The 19,679-nt window shown below is 31.6% G+C and overlaps 1 protein-coding gene across 1 annotated transcript in view; it reads right to left on the reverse strand.

Annotated features, from left to right (window-relative positions):
• The window catches only part of dati (datilografo), a 100,248-nt gene extending 83,273 nt beyond the window's left edge, over window positions 1–16,975 (reverse strand). The window contains exon 1 of the mRNA XM_068768509.1: window positions 16,955–16,975. The gene's annotated coding sequence lies outside the window, so the exon portion shown is untranslated. The remainder of the gene's footprint in view (window positions 1–16,954) is intronic.
• Window positions 16,976–19,679: the final 2,704 nt, after the last annotated feature.

A 19,679-nucleotide genomic window follows, 5' to 3' on the forward strand; every position in this document is an offset into this window, starting at 1 on the left:
TCCGCCGGACCGCTCGGACCACGGCATAACAACTATTAAAGGGCGCGAAGGCTCACCCCTCTCGCTTAGCCTCACACGATCGCATCCCACCCCTATGCGTTAGAAAGGGACGAGTAGATCGTCCGATTTTTTTCTAAGCCCCTATTAGTGAGGGAGGAAATGAAAAAGAATTGCCTTTCTTTACAATTTTTTCTTAGTGTCTCCTGTCTCGCTCGCACTTGTGGTGTTCATATAACGCCATTTCGGTTTGACTTTTTAAATACTTCCGTAACGCCTCTTCACTATTGAATTTTTTTCTTGTTCAGGCGGAGCTTACCTCATGGGGTTAGCCAACGGTCTTTTCCGCCTCGATTTTTTTCTATTTTACCTAAACCCTGTATAAAGCCAGTACGATAACTTTTCTAACACGAAGTTTTTATGTAATATTTTGTATATATAGACCTCACTTTAAATGCAATATCTACTACGAATATTCATTATCGTTAAGGCTCTAAAATTCTAATATTTATATTAATGCTGTTTTAAGTATTCTAATTTTAAGACATTATTAAAATAATGGTTCGTATCTAATGCCGTATTTGAGTTTTCTTTGGAACTGACGCCCTCTTTTCTGTAATCAACCCCTACGCTACCCTCCGGCAGATGGCGTAGCGTGCTACGAAAGTCTACGATACTTCGACATACTAGAACAAAACTTATGGAATATGTTGTTAAGTTTCATTATAATTTCGATTAAAATTTTATCATATCTATTGTAGAATTTTATGATTATCTCTATAAATGTTGTTTTATAGTATTTTATTTAAAAAATAGACATTAATTCATAAATATTTTTTTTTGTGGGTGAGTATTTTTTATGCTGAAGCTATAGAATGGCGCTATTTTATATAAATAAAACTGACGTATTTCACTGAAATTCATGTATCTTAAATAATGTACGAGTACGTCTACAGTATCTCCTAACGACAAACCTACACGTGAAACAATGTATGAATTAGTCAAAGCCATCACTAGTCCATCCTGTCATTGAATAAATTCCTATCTATTTTTAATAGTCTCATATTATTTCCAGTACGGAAAAATTATCGTATTTAACTAACAATTGTATATGTAATAAGGGCCGAAGTTGCATGAACGGTCATGCCCAAGTCATTATCTAAAATCGCAAGTTAAACGCAAAGACAATTGTTAGGTACAATAATGAACAGGCGTGGTCTTCAGTATGGGAGTGAATAGGTGATATTTTTACGGTCTATGATCACACGTTTGCCACGTCAAGCCGCCAGGAGGCGCTAGGAGTTTTCTAGATTTTTCTTAGATATTTACTTGAAAGTCTAGGATATTATTGAAGAGTTTTAGTTATAATTTTTTAATTTAAGCTTTTTGTAAAGTAGCGGCCTCTATGACAAACAATTGAAACCAAATAACACTAATTTAAATTTTATATATAATTATAAATTTCTGTACAATTACGAAATGAATTACTAATTTTAACAAAGTCTTTTTGCTTATACCAATATTAGAAAATAATATGGAAAATGTTCATGCTGAAAGACCGTTTTTTAGGTAAATATTTATGAAAAATTAGAGAAAAAAAATTGACAGTTTTTGTTTATATTTTAAAGAAGTTTTTACATATAACAATAGGATTATAATATATTTAAAATAGACGTTGCAAAATGCTAGTTCCTTTTTAAAATTTTAATCGCCTATTAAAAAATATTAATCATCAGACATATTTCAGATGGTGATGTTATTACAGATTAAATAAAATCTAAAATACTTATTTAACTTTTTTTTTAAATTTAAAGCACTTCTCCGTTGAGTACTTGATTAAAGTTAACATGTCTACGAAATCAGGGATAGTGTATTTAAATCAAATGTAATAGCCTTCAACAAATTAATATTTGTTATTTGATTATATCACTATGCTACAAATTTATTTATTTGTATGAATACATGAAAAATTTCCGTTGAAACGCAACCCGTTTATTATCTTTACCGATTCAAAAACTAGATGTCTCCTGTGTCGCTTTTCGGCAGCATTTTCCTAGAATATCGACTTTGAATGCAATAAAATATCAATAAAAATATTTGTTAAAAAATATTTACGTCTGTGCTTTTACATATATTTCAAATTACTTCAGTTTTACACAGAATGACTGCTCATTTGACTGAGAAAAGCTTCAAAGATTTTTAATCACTCTATAATGGTGATGAAAAATTTAAATTGTTTTCAAAACATGATTTCGTGGTGAATCGGGTTTTGAAAACAATTTTAGTTTTTTCAATTGAAATGCAACAGTTCCATTACCTTTGGCAGTACATAGAATGAAGCGACTGATAATAAACAATAATTAAATATTATCATTACATTATTTATCAAATTTGTAACCATTGATTTATGGGTAGTGATGTTTGGGCATGAATTATTTGATGATATATTATCCATACATTTATTATCATCTATATCAATCACCCGTAAAAAAACTTATGATCAAAATCTATTGAACTTATGAAATGTATTATTTGAACTTTAATAATATCATTCTAAAATTCAACCAACCGCTTCCTATGAGTCTTATTGAAAATCTATGTGGTCGTATAGTAGTGGAAGTCCTGCGGCTGATAAAGGTGATAATGATAATTACCCGAATGTGATGTGTGTCTATCAACAATATTGTCATTTACGTAAAGGATTATTTTGTAACTTTACTTTTTCAGTTTAAAGACTCACTGTTTATTTACAATTTTTTCTAAAATTTGTAAACTTGGTGTCACTTTTTCAGGACCTTAATGTCACTACTGCCCAAATAGTGTTTGTGGATTCCGAAGTTTTGAGCTTACAGGCCTTACAGGGCGCCTAGCCTAACACCTCGTTTTAAGGTAGCATAGATTTAAATTTCCCGGTGGAGCCTCGGTCGAACCGCTATGTACTATGATTTTACTGAATTGACTGCAGAACTCTTGGATTGCTTCGGAGGATTCTAAATGGAGTAAGTTAGCAGGAGTAGGCTTAAGGACCTTTAGAAATCTCGGCTTGGAATGTCTCTCATCGATAACGTAATTGTATTTTTTTTTGAACTAGACAAAATATTTTGACACGAAACACTTTTTATTTTGATGTAGTATTGATCATATTAAATTAGGATAGGCTTTTAATTACGGTATTAATTACAAAAATAAATTGAAATGATAGACATTGGATTCGTAATTATTCCCTAATACGCACTTAAATGTTCAATTACAAGTAAATAACGAAAAAGATGAATATGGAAATATCTCAGCAAATAACAATAATTTGTTTTTGCACTACATATTAGCGATAAAATTAGTTTCATTTTGACTTTCTTCTCTCCGCTCTGCAGGGATACATCGAATTATTAGTAACTCTGTGCATAACAGACCGGGGAAATGTTTTTTAAGTCTTTCGAATTAGTATTTTTAATTACCTTCGGAGAGCAGTGGTAGTTCAGCGGTAGAAGACTGAGACTTGCCTTTGAATACAATCCTTTGCACAAACAAGTTTTCAGAGGACGGGCAGCAGTGTCTCCTGTGTGCCATATTACTACACTGTAATCAATATCGACCCCCCATAGATATTGTTGCGGAAGGCCCAGTGCAGTGGGCGTTTATGGGCTGAATTGACGAAACATCTTCAGAAGACGCTTAATCTTGGCCACTTCTAACAGATCCTTTTGCAATCGTATGCCCACACGTGAACATTCTACGGGAAATGATAATTAGGGTGATAACTACGAAACATCAAAATATTAATTTAATATAAATTTAATAATACGTATTATCGTTTTCAATTTTTTCTATATTACCTGACAGGGAATTCGATAGTTACTCTTACGTATACCGTCGAAAGCACCTTAAAAATATTAAAATATCTTGTACGAAGAAATTTATATGAAAGTATTAATTATCTTAAGTCGTTAAAAATCATGGTCACCATATCCTGACCGACCTGTGGACACGCGTGATGGTATAATAATAATGTCCGTCGCAAACAATGCGACGTTCCTGCCCTCATGAGGACCATATAATTTAAGGGTCATTTTCACTATCGTTTTAAACACACTTAATTTTTTTTGTAAAGTTTACGCAAATACCGGTACCATTTAATTTAGACGTTTTCGTAAAAATGTAATTTTAAAAAGTTTTGTATTTTACTAAACGAATCGTATATTTTTTTTAATTGACATGAATAAAGTTTACGATTTTTATTTCATTTGAAACATTTTAGTTCAAGCTATCGCAGGTCCAAGTTCTTTAACGCTGCTTATTAGTATTTTTATTATAATTTCAAATCTACGTATATATCCGTAAAGAAAGATAAAAACACACAATGGATTACAAAATATTGTATCCCGGGCATCGAAGCCTTGACCTGCGATCGCAAGTTTCAGTACTCTATTACGTGGCTTCCACTGCTCGTAGTAAACATTCATCATCAACACGATTTCGGCCATAAAACTTCCACTGATGGACAGAGGTTACCCCCAGAAAATTCCACTAGGACCTGTCGCAAACGGCTGCATTCAGCGCCTTCCTAAGACTTTGACAAGATCATCTGTCCATCATGTTTAGAATAAGATATATTCATTTCTTTAAATACATACATTTCTACGTTTATTTATAAACATTAAATAATATTTTCGTATTTCAAACTTCATGGGTTTTAGATATGTTCAATAGACGTGTAAATGTCATTAAATAAATCGCATGTATCGAAATGAAGCTTAGATAAAGTCTTATTATATGATAAATATTTTTTTAATTATATAAACATCACCTTTACTGGCAAAGAATCATTGGAGCAGCGTGAAAGACTACGCTCTAATAGCTTCGCACAATGGCCGGCGCCCGTGTCCCGTGGACGCGTGTAATATTATTATAACGTTGCGATAAAAAAAAAAAAGCAAAATGAAAGATGGCGCCGCGGCGGAACGTGTCCGCGCCGACAGCTGCCCGCTTATTGTGCTCGATATAATATCCGTTCCCGCCATAACGAGTATCATAATCAATTAATAAATATTATTTTTGTATTATATTTGAAATACAATGATTTTTTTTTAAATTAAAATATCATAATTATAAAAATTGCTTCCTTAAGTTTCGTAATAAAAATACAGTATCTGTTGCACCATATATCAATTACCAATTAATCAAAAAATACTTTTATAATATATTATTTGAGAGGCGACCACAAGGTCACAGCCCCATGCGATGGTCCAATCACGTCCAAACGTAATACACACAGCCGAAGACTGGCATAGAAAACGTAACATAGTGCGTGACAAACTTCAAAAATAGTCACAATCTTTCTTTTTTTCTTATATCCTTTATAAGAGAAGCATTTGACCTCTGTCTCGCCTAATCTTAAGCGATGACGAGGCCTACAATGGTACATGCTTGCCCAGAAGAAACCTATTTACTCTTGTCTTAAAGATATAATTGTCTGGAAATAATGAAGCTGGCAAATTATTCTACTTCTTGGCTGTTCGCACTATAAAAGTATTAGCAAAACGCTTAGTGTGGGTGGAAGGAACTTCAACCATGTACGGATGTCATGAATTCGTACGTCTTGTTGTACAATAGAAGAGGGGAGAGGGGGGCAATTATTTGGTGTAATTCAGACGTCGCTCTCCAAAATACAGTCAGAAGAGTACCGATGTATAAAAGAAGAAGTAATTTTTTTATGTAAAATCGATCGTGAAGTACACAAGTACGTTGTTGTCTTAATTTGCAACATTAACCATTTATTTAACTTATTATAAATAATTTAATGAAATTATTGCAAGTCGTTTCAACTTAACTAAAAGCTTAGAATTACAGTATTTCTCCTTTGAGAGAGCAAGACTTGGTTAATTGTTTTCGAATTCGATATTTCTTTTAAAACTTTAGTGATAATGAAGATTTCTAAATATCAAATATCAATTATGTTTATAAATTTTTATCTTAGTGCGTGTATTTTTTTTTTACCAGTTTCAGTGACTTACGGCAGTGGAACATCTCTCACTTCAGGCGCCATTTGCAAGTTCGCAGCTGCGAATCATCGACTCATGGAGATAAATATAATCGAGATTTCTCTATTAGATCGAATCAAGGATGCGAAAATTCGAAACCGAAGACAAACGAAAGTAACCGATATGCAGTGAAAATGGTCAGGAGACAGCGCGCAGCAAAGATGGTCGGTGGGGCCTATACATTCTGGAGAGGAGACCACTAACAGGCTAGAACAGCGTAGAATGTCTACCGATAAGGAGGATAGAGAACCTTTTTCTTAAGTCATCGAAAGATGCTTGATGCAGGCAGCTTTCAACTATTTCTTTTGGAAATATTTAGATGAGTCGTATGTTCGTAATGGACGCGCTATATGGCTAAAACTATGACTAGTGTATAAGATTAAAAAACTATGCATATATTGCATATTGAATTTAAATAAGTTCTTTAATTTTTTATAATAATAAACTAGCTATGCTCTTATACGTAACTTTTACGTTATAGTTTTTAATTATTACGTTTTGTAATAAAGATACAATAATAAATAAATAGAACCTATTTTCAAGTAGTAAGTCATTGGTACGAACATTGTTATGACTACGAAATGTTTAGTTCAGTGTTGAAGTCCAATCACTTGGCTATAGCTTTTGTTATATATTAAATGAAGTGTAATTGTAACAGGCAAATGATTTGTACACCATTAGTTTGGAATGTCGGCACAAATGCACCGTGTTCGTACATGGCGAGTGGAAATGTGTAGGTTTCGCCATGACAGATTAATGTTACTTTGAATGTAGGTCAATAAACGAAAAGGTAGTATGTGAAACGAAGAATAAAGTTTTTCATTAATGAATAAAAAAATATTTTTTGAATCTACAGTAAATTTAAATTTATTATAAAATAATTTTAACTGTCGCATGTTGGCCACACTGTTCAATGCCAACTTGATAATCTTAATGCTTATTTTTTTTATACCTTTTGTTAAATATAATTGAATACAGGTGTGTAACAATAATATTGTCATGAATTGCTAGTATCAAGACGCGCTAAATCGCTGTCAACATTTAAAAAGAAGATATTAAGCACATCCTTTGCTTCTGAAATTGGATCATTCATCATTTATCGCTTATTCTTATTAAAGTAATACCATTATTATGTAAAATGCATTTAAAATATTAAATGTGTACTATGTTTTTCTGCATACACCCTAAACTTCCTTCATGTCTCTCGTCTCTATCCAAAGGTTGACAGGTAGAGATCGCCTCGGGCGATAACGCCGCCTATTATACCACTGCATAAATTGTTTAACATTAATTATTATCTATATTTTTGTCATTTTCTTTAGATGTATTTTTTTTGTAGTTTTAGTAAACAATGAAGTGTAAATAAATATGTTTTCATATAACTGAACTAAAAGTGGTTATTGTAAAAACATTAATATTACGCAATAAACCAAATTGTTATATGAAGCTATAATGTTTCGATGTCGAATATCGAATTATATTATGCAAAATCAAAATGGTCCTAATATTAAAAAAATGGAATGGACACTTTATTTTTTATTCTATCATTATTATCATTTTAGCTGTAAGATGCCTACAGATGATCTTAGGCTTTCCCAGCTTTCAACAGGACGGTTTGACAGGCGGCCTGCGTAAAATAAGAGTCCTAACAAATAAATTTGTCCACCTCGTGGTATATCTTACGGCCATATTTTCTATACACTATGTGGGCGGCCTATTGACACTTCTACTTGCTACTCCGCTGGATTTTATACTTTCTTTCAGGAATATCCCTGATGTACAATTTTCCGACGGATATTAACTCATTTCTACCAAAAACTAAAAATATATTTCAGATTACATATGTTTTTACTATTACGATCAAATTTAAAGAGTTGCAATATTGTTATAAAACGTAAATTTTGGTGGAATGTCGATCATAATGACATCAGCCCCCACAGACTTCTTATAGAACGGTTTGTCATCGTCCACCGGGTATATGTCAGACATTTGTGTTGACTAGATCTCTGTATACAAAATTAGTAGGTAAAATGTAGGGTACATTGACTTGTCTAATTGTATAACGGGCTTATGTATGAATAGGAATTTACTGTTAAATGCCATTGTATAATGCCATTCCAGAATATCATAGCAAAGCTTAGTTAGCAAATCTGTATTAACTTTAGCATTTTACACAGGTATCTTTGTCGTGTTTTATAATTATAGATTACTTAAGTAGTCTTAATCCTTTGAATTTTTAGTAAAGAATATTAATAAAATTATGTTTTTATGTTTATCATTTTTTAGTGCTTGTTTATGAAGTAAGCAGGAAAAAAAATTGGTCACTTATGTTTAATTAATTTATTATATTTCTCAATAAAAATTAAATAAATGTTAAACTTTTCTCTGGGGAGATATATTATAAAAATAATACTAATATGGTGATGAATAAATTGAGCAGTGACAGCTCATAGATAAAGTACTTGGACCTGCGATCGTGACCTACGATCGCAGGTCCAAGTACGGGTTCGATTCTCGAAATATAACTTTATATAATTCACATTTTGTGCATTAATTATAAAGGATTGCCATCGCTTATAAACAAGTTTCTAAAGGATAGGTAGCAGCGTCCCTTGCGTACTATAATACCACACTGCCATCGCCAAATCACCTGTCAAGCGTGGTGATTATAGTGTATACCCACAGATATATCTTTGAGGGACCTAAGCCTTGAAGTGGGCGTCTTTGAGCTGAAACGACAAACTATCACCGAAGTTCAAGAAAATATTGCCCGGGTCTCTATTTCTAAGTTTTATTTGCGTTATTGTTTATATATGAATGAATAAATAAAGTTCGCATACGTCATAAAAATTAAAAAAAAAATTCTCGATCGTCCTAGTCTTTTAACATCGACTTAATCCGTGAAACGAATTCAAACGCGTCACAAATAAAACTGGATGTAACACAACACTTGACAAAAAGTTTATCAAAGAATCCGTTCCGCTATTGAGTGTCGCCAAAACCATACAAAAGGAGCGTTTGACCCTTCTGCAATATGCAAATTTCACATTTGACAGAACACCTAGAGGATATCTCCGCAAGGGTAATAACGGAATGCGTAACCTTTGTCCCGCTTCGACCGGTTTCGGGTATTTTTTTTTAAAAAACTTTTTTGTTCTAAAGCTTATTGTTGTCTATGGGAACTACTGCGATCCTTGTGTTGCGTTTGTTTGGATTATTATAGTTATTATTTCATTAAAATCAACTGTCCCTTGTTATTACTAACAGAAAATAAGTCACTTCAAAAATTTTTTTGACCTTACTCTGAAGTAGTATGGTGTCTAGGTAAGTCAGTCCTGTCAAGCTGATCTAGATTGGCTATCAGTGACAATAACATGAGACTCTAATCATTTGTTACATCATCATTGGTGAAAGCATCACCAAGCCAACTTATTGTTATTAAATCAATATTAAAATCAAAATATACCTATCAATATAAGATGTTGGTATTTTTATTCCTACAGGAAGCTACCACCGGCTCGGAAGATAGTCCTGCTGAGAACAGCTGTAGGTCTTTACTAATACAGATTTATGAAGAATGCTTGGACAATAATAAGCTTCTTATGTGAGCATCAATTACATTTATTTCCACGCACTAACATCAGTATATTATCCTTAGAGCAATATACTTTTTCCAATATAATATTAGTTTTAAATCTCTACAGATACAGATCTGTAATTAATTTTGGAATATTATTGTACTGATTTATTTAATTTTAAGCAAAAATTAGCCTTGTCTTAACCTCAAGCAACATGACATGAATTATACTGATGTCGCAAGTGGCAATTATTAAAAACATTTACCCAAAAAGAACAGAGAACTTAGATACATTTATCGAGAGAAAAGAGCTTTAAAGAGCCGCATGTAACTTCCGAGCCGCAGGTTGACCACCCCTGCTCTATGTTGTAAATTAACACATGATAGAAAGATAATGCCATCGCCTAATCGCAAACGGATATTTTTTTCTTGATTACTATTGGATGGATTTAGTTAGTAAGGACAAATAGAAGGAGCGATCGATAGAAGAGGTTGGTAATGGATATTCACACATATTACAGATTATATTATTTATTATAATACATATTCTAACAAGGTATCTAACGAGATATAATGCAAAATACACTTATTATGCAAACGCATTAAATTAACTGCATATTAATATAACACAAACGACACAATTAAAATACAACCTATATATATGCAAGTTGTATCTACCCCTGCCTGCTACGCGTGGCCCACACTGCATTTTTCCATTCTTGATAACTTTTTATCGAACCATAAAAATATTCAGCTAAATTATTACTTATTACCTTAGTGTGAAAATAAGCATATTTATTATGAACACCTTTCAAACCTATCGTTACCTCTACTGCGCGAAAGGAATATTCATGCTAAATTTCTCTATAAGTATATAGATCTCTAATATTATCTATAAACTTCAGAGATGACAGAGATAACGTGTTGAATTACTTGATGAATATATATATGTACATGTCATTTTTCAATATGCTATTTGCTTCTTTCAAAGGAAACGAATCATGGCATGCGTTATAAAGTTTAGCGGTAAATATAAACACCAGTGAAACAGTTTAAATGACCTTAAAAGTTGAGTGGGTTAGTAAGCTATATGAAATTTGTGGGGAGGAGCCATATTTCCAGCAGGAGGCGTCCTGTGGATAGAAGATGATGAAGCGATGATAGCCGTTAATAACAAGCAAATGTAAATAAATTTCAAAGTAATGTGGTAACGTATATTTATATAAAAGTACACGCTTATTAAATATTTAGATGACTGTGTATTAAAATATTCAATGACATGTAATCAAATGACTGTTGCTCGAAGACAATCAATATCATCCTGTGAAGAACGTACCTACTATTTCAATAGAACGACAATGTAGTGTTGCCATGTTAAAATCACTTGATTTATTTATAAATTATTTTAGAGCTTTTTTAATATTTTTAAATTTATCATTAAGAACTTTTTTCTATTTTATATCTAAATTTTTGGAAATCTTATTAATTTTTGTTTGATAAAAAAATAAAGTTACATTATTAGTTACAAATATTATGTTTACAGAGCTTCAGTCTCTTTTGGTAGAGATAGGCTAGAACATCAGGCAATATACATCGACCAGTATGTAAACAAACTACAAGTCTTACCTATAAAATATTTATACAGAAGTTGAAAAAAACGAAGACATGAATTTTTGAATCGTAAATCAAAAAAACCTATAATGTGTGATAAGAAGCCTTTTTAAAAATAAAAATCAGTAAATTAAAAAGTTTAATATATATTACATAAACAGTTTATAAATATATTTAATATTATGTATGAAAATTAGGTGACACAAATTATATAGCCTTCGCTTAAAGCAACCTTTATTATCATCCCGAACTATTAAAGACATTGATAAAATATAAAAAAAAATTATCGACCCAAGTAATAACCACTCTACCTGGCAACACCGAGAACCGAATAAAACGAGTTCGTCGTTGAAAAAGTTATAATAGAGGGTAGTAATGACCGGCGTTCACCAACCGCGACCTATTTTTAATGATTTTTGGGAACAAATTTAAAGGGTTAGCTAATTAGCAAGGAGTCCGCTTTTGTAATTTTACCGTGCAACCGAACCGAACTTGCATGCACATCTACTCCGTATGGATCAGTCTTATGTTATTTATTTGATTTGATCCTGGAAATATAATACGTTTTTGTAACAGATGTACAGATTGATAGTATGACGCGACAACAATAATAATACTCCCAAATGCTATAGACAGAAAAATTGCTCGAGTATCTTCCGCTACTTCTACCAGCGCTATCGCTGTCCAAAGTAGTGGTAATGCCAAGTAATTTCAAGGGACCAAGTTTAGTTTTCGTCCTCCCAGATGCCTTTGTGTCTAAATCCTAAATGAGTTCTTAGTGATAGTCTAATCCTATATCTCATATCGTCAGCCCTTGGACAAGCTCACTAAATATCTACTCAAGCAATCAGTTGATTCAGTGACTTCCTAATCCTTCGAGGTTGCTGCAGAAGAATATGAATTTAATAAAATGAAGTTAATATTATAATTGTAATTTTCACGTTCAATGGTACTTCGTGAACCTTCAATTTACTCATGAACGATCATCACAGGTTAAGGATCATTGGTGGACTCTCTTATCATAATCATAGGACTTCGAATGCCTGACATGTCTCCCTATATAAAATTAAAATATGACTGGTTGAACTCAACCTTAATACAGCATCTTCTGATAATCTTAATAAGTTCGTTGATTTCCTCGTGGATGGAAGTTCTACTTGCCGGTTCATGGTCTCCGTTCTAGAACCATAAAAACAAAACCGCCATCCTTTCTACGCGCTATGTGACTAACCCACTGCTATTTCAAAAAACTGTTACTAGTAGATATTTTTTGGTTTACGTAATACATACAGCATAAAATACTCAAATCAACGGCAGAGCGTTGTCATTTCAACCCATAGACGCCTTCCGCTAGACAAAGGCTTTTCTCAAAGATATATATTATAAATTTCCGTACATACGTTCACTATATATAGTAAAATAATTAATTAATTTTCTTGAGTTTTAAATAGAGCTTCTATATTTATTACATTTGCAGATGTCGAACGCAAAACAAATAAATTTATGGGTTTAAATGCATATTAATTACAGGTACGTTTGTAAAATCAATACACAAATGTAATATCGGCTTAAAGATGCCCGCTGAAAGGCTTACCTCCCTAAAGATAACTATGAGGGTATACACCATAATTGCCACGCTTGGCAGGCTGGATGGCGATCGCAGTGTGATATTATGGTACGCAGAAGACGATGTTGCCTATCCTCTGGAAACTATTTCGTGAATAGTGGTAATTGTATATAATTAATGAAGAAAGTGTGAATATGAAACTATCCCGGGGATCGAACTTGCGACCTGTGATCGCGAATATCAATCTTCTACCGCAGGAGTAACGTTGTATCAATATCAACAACAACAGAACGAAAGAACGAAGAACGAACAGAGAAAGACAACAGAATATCAATGTGGGGAGCTCATTTTGATTGATACGTGAATCAAATGAAACTCTTCTGGTATTATTATGATGACTTACACAAATTGGTATAATAATTGACTATTGAAGTAAAAATTATCGCGAATAAATAAACATAAAAACTAACTTGTATATTACCTTTAACACGTACATTGCGTTACGAGATCTAAAAGACCCCAAGACTTTTGTTATATACTACAAACAAAGTTTAAATATGCAATCTCGTTATTTTTATGAAATGTTAACGCAGTAAATGTGTCAACACATTGCAGTTGACGAAAAAAATGTAATATTTCATTAACGGCCTATAATCAATGGGATATACTATGACCGGTATATGTAGAGAAATGAATATTAAATTATATAGACTAGACTTCCTTTACAAAACCTTGTTTTTTATCTGCACGTTTCGCTCAATATACGCATTTCAAAATTAAGTTATTTATAGCGATAAGATATATTATCTTGACAGAGATAATTAATTAAATAGTGCCATATTGATTTTACTCTAATAAATTCAATTAAAGAGGTCATTATTGTACATAATTATAACATCTACAGGATGTTTGGATATAGTCGTTTAGGTTATGCATTAAAGGGAAGAACATCCATCCAAAAATTAATGGTTTCAGATATAACAGATAACATAATAATAATATAGTACTAAAAGCGTTTTTAAAATTAGAATTACTTCATATCGTACTCCGTACAGACCGTATTGCCAGGAAATATTTACATATCGCAATTTCATGACAAAAAATAGTTTTTCAGAGTTTTCAATATAACATATACAGAGTGATCGGATAATAGTATAAAGCTTCAGATTACTGACGAGTGAGCTATATTTATTCACCCTTTATAGCATTTACACATAGAGATACGTTAAAACAATGTGTATATAGCCTTTTTCACACACTTTTCGCTTAACTCATATAGCGTTAAAAAGTTTTTTATATTTATTCTAGTCATTTAGTTATTTTGGAGTTATTTAATGCGCTGGGATATTTTATATTAACATACATAACTACTTAAATAATAATAAGTTGACTCTGATGTTGTTTATAAATAATTCAATTAGAGATTATAAGAAAACGGAAGACGCTAGATGCAAAGCGCTTCCTATAGGTCTTATTGAAAAACTATGGACGTGGCCTTTGTGCAAAACCGTCTTACGGCTGAAATGAGGATAATGAAATAAAATTTGAAAGTAGGAATAACATTATATGTATGCAAAAAGATCTACTTATGTTATTTAAATTGAGTTGTTATAAGAATAATTGCGTCTATGATAAAACTTTCGAAAATGAATCTCACTCCATAGTTAGTTAGCTAGTTAACGTGGAACATTATTGATGGTACTATTCCGTGACAAGTGAACGATACGGGGCCGTGGAACAGAGCCGCGCTTGTCTGTCTGTTTGCGTTTGTGTGATCGATAACAACTGGCTGCGTGTTCTTGTAAGCATTCCACCACTTCTTAGATCCGCGATCGAGCGAGCTTTACGTTTAAACTGATATCTTAGAATTCTGAAACACCGTCATGAAAAACATGTTCAACCCCATTAAGAAACAGATAAATTATTTAATGATATAAATTCTTGTCGATGGTTAGAGCGAGTATAGATTTATAATCAATTACATCTAAAAAAACTAAGCCTAAATTAGAAACTTAACCGATTAATCAATGATTTAGAAATCACAAAAATATGTAACTAATAAAGAGTCACGGACGTAGTTCAAAGAATTGTTCGTCTGAAGGCAATGAGCGGGTCCCGTCGCTCGTGTGACGCCTTTTTGTGGCCGGAAGGTTCTCCGAGTGGGTTTGACAACTAGATGGACCGCTGGCATAGTCAAAAAGGTCGCTGGAAGTAACGGAATGCAAGCAATGCAAGTCTTGGGGGTGGCCGGTGGACAAAGAATAAAAAGTTAAAATAATATCAAACACATTATTCTTACTGTGTAAGAAAGAATATATACTAACCGTGTTCCACTAGGTTTAAATAAATGTATTTAAAAAAAAATTATTACTGAATGTTCAGTAATATTTTTTTAAAAATAATTAGCCCAGAGGATAGACAATTTGAAGTAGCAGTAGGCTTTTATACTCAGTAAAATGCGCACATATGTATAACTCTGATTTGTGACAACAGTGTAATAACAGTATTATCATCGTTTCTACCGTAAGATGTTCACTCCTTAGAATAGGCTTTTATTATTTATTTCCCATATGAAAGGATGGTCAGCATCTAACGTTTTCAACATCATACGATACGTTTACCAGAACAGTAAGCCTGGGCAGTCATCTGTTCTGCACGTAGCCTGACTACTGTCATATTAACAGCAGCAACATCGCCCGAAACAAAAAAACCTAACAGGGAAATATTTTCATTTCATGTTTTGAGCCGTTCGTGGATAAATAAAAAACAAATTATAAAAATTCCGACCATTTTAAATATTCAATTAATATTGATGTATGATAAACCGCATCGTTTGAATTAATAAACGAAACAAATCGTCCGTTTAACGGTAGTCGAATATCACATAAAAACATCACCCCATGTCAAGGAGATGTATAAAAAAGCATAAAAAAAACCAACCCTCAAACACCGCGTGTCAAAATCCAGCGATGTTTAAATGGGTAAAAAATACATGTTAATCTGCCTCCCGTGTGGCCAGTATTCGACGACAAGCGAACCCAGCTCGTATGAATAATTTTAAATCGACATTGGAGGTTTTGGTCGACGTTGGGCCGGTGTTCTTAGTCGCATTTGTTTACAAGCGTTTAAAAAAAGGATTGACGTAAAAAACCGCCCCTTTCCGTTAGACAGCGCCAATAAAAAAGAGAGAAAAAAAAAGCATGGCGTTTGAAAAAAGAACGAGTTAATTGGTGGTACGCGTGCCGCCCCACTTTTTTGGTGGCATCGACTTCTCATTGAGGACTCGTGTTTTTTTTTTTAATTCCGTGGGGTGCATTTTTTGCGGCAATTATTACGGCGTCGCTTTCTGCCCCGGACATATTATTTATGATTATAACATTTTAAGCCCTGTTAGCACTGTATAATTTTCTATTAAGGGAATTTAACTTTTTTCTTTATTATTTAATGGCGTGTCATATTCAATGTGTATTTGTTTTTTTGTGACAGAAATATTTTTAAATAATTTCAAATTTAAATATTATACAGCGCTGTGCAGTTTTAAAGCATTCTAACTTTATAAATGAAATTATAAAGTTTATTTTATTTTCGTTAATATTATGGTATTACTAATAAAGCAAGAACTATAATTATTACCAATAAATAGGAATAAATTAATATATAGCTAAGTATAACAGAAGTAGGAATAATTTTAAAAGTTTGAATTAATAGTAATATTAAAGAGATAGAATGATGCTATGAACGGCATCTATTGAAGCATTACAAAAAAGCAAAATTTTCTTATAAGAAAAAAAATTGTTATTTCTATTGAATAAAATGAAGAGAATATATTTTAAACATGAAGATATAATTTAAAATGAATATGTGTACTATGCAAGTGCAATCACAAAAAGAAACAAAAATTTCTATAATGATTTTAAGTTTAAAATTTGTTTGTGTATATACAGATATGACCATTCATGAAATTACTTACATAAGTATGACAATTTTGAACAAAAAACTGAATCACTTTTAAACAAACTGTTCTATGTTACTTCACTTTATATGAATTGTGGCAATTTTGGGACAGTCTTTACCGGGAATTTTTAAAAAGAAAAAAATGAACAACGAAAAAAAAAAAATGTATCATGAAAAATTTGACGTTACGCAACAGTGGAAAATTTTTACCTCGAACAAGCGAAAAAACAACCGCCTTGCACAGCGACTACTTATAAAATTTCCGTTTAAAACACATCGCTCATTATCTTTTTTCTAACGAAAAAATACATTTTTGCACAATCACAGACAGTCTTAAAGTCAAAACACATCAAGGAGATGAAAACTCTATCATAAATTATATAAAACACAAATTAAAATGCATTTATTAGCGATTTATACCTATTCGAAGTGACCAAAGAGTTCCTTGGTCTACTTTATTAGTTAATAGGGATGTGCCCTTTTGCACAGCGAAATGTCAACTCGAGTAACTCGACTAGACGTTCCAATAAAATATACGGTTCATGTTATGAATTTTATTAATTTAACGAAAATATATCTCAAATATAATTAAAGACGCGTATACGTGGTTAAAAAGTAACTTTGAATACGTTCCAACTCTTTTTAGATACACGATGTCTAATTTTTAATTTTAGTATTTTATTTCACATATTACAGATAGCATTTACATATCAGATAATTTGATATTTTTACGAAATATATAACGATAGGTAGAACACCTGTTTGTAAAAATCCCAGAGCAATGAATTCTCTAAATTCTTCAAAATATAACTTTAAGTTTTAAGAGATATAAATTCAATTTGCAAAGCTGATAAGACAAGTTAATACATGTCCAGTACAGTCATTTGAAATTTAAATTACTCCACCTTGTCAGATTTGACACAAATTTATCGGTATGAGTTTTCAATAGTTCGATGTAAAATAAACCTTTGATTTTATTTGTTAGAGTCACAAACGATGTAATTAATATCATCTGGAATACGACTAGTGTGATGAATTTGCATTTTTTAAATTTCCTCTACAATTCTACTTTAAGGCTAGCATGTAATTTCAAGAGTTTCGAACTATGTTTAGGTTTAATAAATACTTGGTCCAATAAACCCGTAAGGTAAGCCTATAGAACAACATGTGTATTTTAACTAAGCCCTATATTCTAAATATAAAAACATACATATTTCATATGTACTTGAAAATCATATTCAATAAATCTAACTCGAAATATCAAAGCAATAATTTCCAATAAGCTTGTAATAAGAAATATTCTTATTGGAAGTCTACATAAGTTACTTTAGCTGGATATAAAATAAATCATTAATTTTGTGTTTAAAAATAAAAAGTATATAATAAAATTTTTATTTATACATAGAAGGGCTGACGTACAAGTTAAACAGAAACTTTTCAGTATTTTAAGTAAGAGCAAGATGTTGTTGCAGCGTATTTCGTATGTAAGACAATTAGTAAAAAATATATTGTAACATATATCTTCTTCCCGCCTGACTAGACACAAAGATTATTAAACTATAAATAGTTAAAAACAGTTCAGGAATCTTTCTCTGATTCTTAAGCTAATTTGAAAGAAGAATCTTCGTAGAAAGATATTTACTGGAAAGTGTTCATTTTTTTATATGAAATAACCCAGTTTTAAAAGAGTATTCAAATCATACTTATTAACGACTACATCTATCGTTCACCTCCAGAATGAAAAATTACTCACTGTTTTATGTCTAACTAACCTGTAAATTGTTTAATCATAATATATATGACGCGAAACGGAGACGTCAACTTTTTTGGAAATTTTTTTTTTTTCATTTAGCTACATTTATAATAAATTTAATAATAATTAATAGAGAATAAGTAAAATACATTTCTTCATAAATACTAATCGAAAAGAAGTGAAAAAAAATTGTTATTTATATATATATTTGTATATAAATGAATACCATTTATTACTAAACATATTGGTTGTGACTTGGAATATGAAATGAAATTGGAATAAAAATATAAATTAAATAACAAAAAAAATATTATATACTATTATAAACTCTAAAAGGTAACACAATGTAATACGAAACCAAACGAAAACTCGCTATCATTAATTACAAAATTGTTGAAATCTAAACTTTAAAAAATTAAACTTGAAAAAGAAATAATTCATTTTTTTAATCTAAATGCATGGTCAAGTCATTTAGGTATTCACGTGTTCATCTGGTGCGAAGATCTATTTGATAAAAATCGTCATTTCAGCCATAGGACGTCCAATGCTTTATACATCCTCCAAAGATTTTCAATTCAGAACGTTTAATGCCACAGGTTTATTCTTTCATATCTTATTTCTTTTCATATTTTAAAATCGATTAAATTGACCACCAACCTTATTGTCACCACTGTTCTGGAGTCCTGAACTATTGGAAAGTAACCTTAGGTTGAACATAGAATGACAGTAGAAAGTTAAAAATGTTTCTATTCCATAGGTCCACTCAATATGTAGAGTAAAAGGTTTGGTGAAAGACGTATCCCTTGTGAATATTTAATCTTTTTAATTTGTACAAAAAAAAGTAATGACAACCTGATTGATATTGATCAAACTGATTTCTATACAAAAATATAAAAGAACAGAATATCAACATTTTCTCCTCAAGGCCGAACATATTCAAGCTACGAATGGCAAGAAAATATATTTGTTTTACCAAATTTATTCATAAATATGAAATATAAATGATAGCTAAGAATTTATACGCATTTGGTTACATTAAATTATAATAAAATAAATTTTATTAGTGAAACAGGCTTATTAATTAATATCTCGGTTCCGATATCCGTCAAACCGATGAATCGGTTTCGCTCTCTCACTAGAGGTACATCACTAGCTGCATTTATGCGCGCCTTATCAGCTGCA

Source organism: Battus philenor, unplaced genomic scaffold (assembly GCF_028537555.1).
Source record: "Battus philenor isolate CCGP_79_NKW_IND1 unplaced genomic scaffold, ilBatPhil1.0.hap1 SCAF_26, whole genome shotgun sequence".
In the NCBI taxonomy this organism is placed as follows: Eukaryota; Metazoa; Arthropoda; class Insecta; order Lepidoptera; family Papilionidae; genus Battus; species Battus philenor.